At 33.5% G+C, this 3,993-nt stretch overlaps 1 non-coding gene across 1 annotated transcript; it reads left to right on the plus strand.

Moving 5' to 3' along the window:
• Window positions 1-3,479: 3,479 nt before the first annotated feature.
• LOC115303551 lies at window positions 3,480-3,586 on the plus strand. Its single transcript, XR_003914123.1, has one exon. It is a non-coding gene; the product is annotated as a U6 spliceosomal RNA (small nuclear RNA).
• Window positions 3,587-3,993: the final 407 nt, after the last annotated feature.

The following is a 3,993-nucleotide window of genomic DNA, read 5'->3' on the forward strand; positions in this document are numbered from 1 at the left end:
TTTTATTTATTATTGCATCTCTAAGCCTTGGGTCCTATAAGGAACATAGTACTTAATAAATACATATTTCTGAAATAAATAAGTTTAATTTACTTTGAGTATAAAGTGTGCATTCAAATGTGTGGGTTTGCTGCAAAGTACATTAAGTGGGTTTTTGTATATAGAAGCATTTCTTCAAATCTGTGTTTTAGGTCATTTTTATGTAAAATTTCTATTAGAAAAAATTTCAGGAAAAAATACTTGATCAGCATTTGCTTACATGATCAAATATAGTCACAATAAAGGAAAAAGTCAGGATTTTGTAAAAATCAAAACCATGAAATGGTGAGATCACTTTTTCTCATGGGAAACATGGAATTTAGTTCATTATTTGAGTCTTGTACTTATTAAAGCAAGGTACATAACATGTATTTTATAACCCTTATGAAGTTTAAAAGTAACTTTAAAAGTTGACTTAATTTTAATTATTCTGACTTCCCGGGAGATGCTGGTAGATTCCTTAGAAGAAGAAAAAGAAGAAAAAGAAAGTAAGAAAGAAAGAAAGAAAGAAAGAAAGAAAGAAAGAAAGAAAGAAAGAAAGAAAGAAAGAAAGAAAGAAAGAAAGAAAGAGAAAGAAAGAAAGAGAAAGAAAGAAAGAAAGAGAGAGATAGAGAAAGAGAGAGAAAGAGAGAAAGAATGCATTTCACTTATTTATTCATATAAATGTCATTTTTCTCCAAACAGTTTCCCATTCTATCTTAAAGGAAACACAAAAGGACAAAATTAGGCATATCCTTAGGTGGTATTCAGGGTGTCTTTAGGAATTAGCTTCCGCACCATTGGTAGGAAGATATTTGGAAATTAGAACTTAACGTGTGAACTTGAGTCCTTACTCCAAGTGGGATTCCTCTTAGCCATTTTGTAAAATTGAGGATGGGCACCAGGACTCCTGGAGTTATTTTATTATTATTCAGTGATCTCTACAAAAAAGATGGTATTGAACATTTTTGCTAGGTCCCACAGGACACGAATCTAATCTTGCTAATTTTGACTATGTAAGATTTTAGTCTGCTCCCCTAAATGTTTCTGATCATTGCCACAACTTGTATTTTCATTTTCTGTATTCACTAACCAAATTGATGCATGCAAAATAGACATTGAGAATCAAGGCAGTCTTGTACAGACCTTAGTCTTTGTTTCAGGATGCCATGTTTCTGTCTTCACAGGAAAGCCCCCCACCTCACTGGAGGAGAGGTACTCTTTTTCCTGTGTAAAAACAAACATAGTTTCAATTTTATGGCCTAATCAAATAACTATCATGTGGAAATACCATTCCCTTTTTAGAAGGAATTTAGTTGAACTGGGCTTCCTTTGTCAAAGTCTTGTGGTTTCCTACATAGTAATACACAAATAGTACAGGAAAGAAATTATTGTTCTAACTTAATGTATTTTTATATTTAGGAGCTGCTTTAAATGTTGCATTATAGATATTAACATTGCCACATCTTGTAACATACAGTACTATATGTGGAAATTAGTATATATACATATATATGACATATATATGTAGTCAATAGCATATGTGGAAATACTACAGTAATTTAACATAAATATGTATTCCTCACCTAGGAAATACATACTTACTTTTATGATAAATGCTAAAAATATAATATTGGGCAAATGTTCTCTATCAGAGAGAAGCTCTGAAAATAAAAGTATTTTCTTGATATAAATCACTGACATAAAATTCCAACCATTGCAGAAGTACTTGTATATTAGTCACCTGCTAGTGACTACAGTTTATTAGCTGAACAAACGTGAAGATTAAAAGGAGTGACTGAGGCCACCTACAGAATCCAAAAAATGGGAAGAAGGTGGTTAAGACTAGTAAAATCTATAGGAAAAGAAACAGTTGTCCCATTTAAAATTGATCACTGAAGTAACTTTCTTCTTTTTTCCTACACTGAGTATATTATCATATGCAATTCTCTTCCTTCCCTTTACTGTTGAATTGGCTTTAAGTCCCATCAAGTAAATGCAGCAGGAAAGATTCTGAGTGCCTTAGGTAGATGGTGATCTTCTGAGATGTAAATTTATGGTCAGAAGAGGAGTTAGTATGGAGTTTCTTAATCTTTGCAGAGTAAAGGACTGATTAGAAATTCCCTTTAAATGATCATTATAATAATGTTAGCACATTGCCTATATATAGCTATTTTTATTTACAATAAGATCACTTAAGCTTTTTCCCATATGTAAACTGGTAAATTTATCATATTGACATATGACTTCATATAGCTTCCCTGTTTTACTCAGAATAAATGCTATGGAAACGAGCTGACTTTCCCATCTTATTTCAGGTGGGATCACTACAGTCTTTGTTGGTTAATAGCTCAGATCCACATAATCTATAGTTTTTGCTTCTCAAATCTGCCATCTTCTGGACACAATAGATAAAGTTTCAAGTTTTCATTCACATGAAAAAATATTTTGACCTTTAAGGTGTTCCTTAGGCATGTGGCATTTAAACCAAAGTACTGAAGCTTACTTTCCCTAATGGTGATGATGGTATCTTTAAACTCCATGGCCCAACCCAACAAATCATTTACATTCAAGAATTAGGAAGCACAGAAAGGGAGGTCATTTACCTAAAGTCTCATATCTTGTTCATGTCAGGCTTGGCACTCCTTTCCAGGACTTCTGGCTCCATATCTCACATTATTTACAATTAAGTGCCTGCTCCTACATTCAGTTTCCTGCTCAGCCACATAGTCCCTGTGTTTGTAAAAGTTTCTTAGCCAAGATGATTTACGAATGTAAGTGGAAATGTTAACTGGACTACTAACAATGATTTCATGTCTTTCATTTCAGTTCCCTTTGTAAAGTGAAGATGATATTCTCTCCTTTGGCCTCCTTCAAAGATGACTGTCAGATTCGAGTAAAATGATCTAGAAATGAATACTTAGGACAGTTCAACTTATTCTTACTCAAAATTGGTGTTACTAGTGCTATATTTTATAGTGTTTTGAGTATATGATTTGCAACTTCATTTCTGACCTAAGGAATTACATTTAAGTTTGTTGTACTTTCTACATTTAAAGGGATTGACACCTTATTTCTCTCATGTTAATTTTTTTCTTTCACAGAACATCAGAAACAAACAAACCAAAAGTAAAACTCACCAGAAGAGGAAACAGATGATAGCCATTTGTCTTAATGGGATTCCATGGGTTCCTAATTATGTGATGCGGATGGTAAGCCTGGAGATATTGGGGAAGGTTCAACACCTGATGAAACTGGTTGATTTTGCTCTATAGGAAAAGAAGTATATCAATATTTAACATCAGAATGGAATATTTTCTATGGGCCAGAGCATATATGAACAAAACGAAGTGAATTAAAATTTTTACATAAAATCACAAGGATGCCATGTTGACCAAGCAAAAGACAATTTTAACACAAAATTTACTATTACAGTGTCTCCATTCATGGAGCGAATTTCAGTGCTTGCTTCTGTAGCACATACATTAAAATTGCAATGATACAGAGAAGGTTATCTTGGCCCCTGCACAAGATGTCATAGACTGAACTTCAGAATTAAAGATGTAGTGTAGCTATTTGAAGGCTTTCAGATGAAAATAACTGAATATAAAAAGAAAGTATTAGAAATGGAGTGCAGGATCATTTTAAAAAACACTGTCTGAGTTTGTCATTTCTTTTTCCATCGCTGGTTGATAAAGCCTGGTTCTGGAGTCAGAAAACACTCAGCTTCTACTCCCATGGCCCTGGGCTGGTCCTGTGCCTGTGTTGAAGTTACCCTTTAGTGAACTGATGATACACGTGGATCCGACGGGTCACATATGTCTAGCTGAACAAATTCTACTTTGATTTGGCTACGGATACTTGACCATATATTAGTGTAGAAATTAAAGATGAAATCACGCAACACAGCATCTTAACTCTTAGAAAGGTTTAGTTCATACTGATGATAAAAAAAAATTGGTGTGTAAAATCCAT

This window comes from Suricata suricatta, chromosome 1, assembly GCF_006229205.1.
Source record: "Suricata suricatta isolate VVHF042 chromosome 1, meerkat_22Aug2017_6uvM2_HiC, whole genome shotgun sequence".
In the NCBI taxonomy this organism is placed as follows: domain Eukaryota; kingdom Metazoa; phylum Chordata; class Mammalia; order Carnivora; family Herpestidae; genus Suricata; species Suricata suricatta.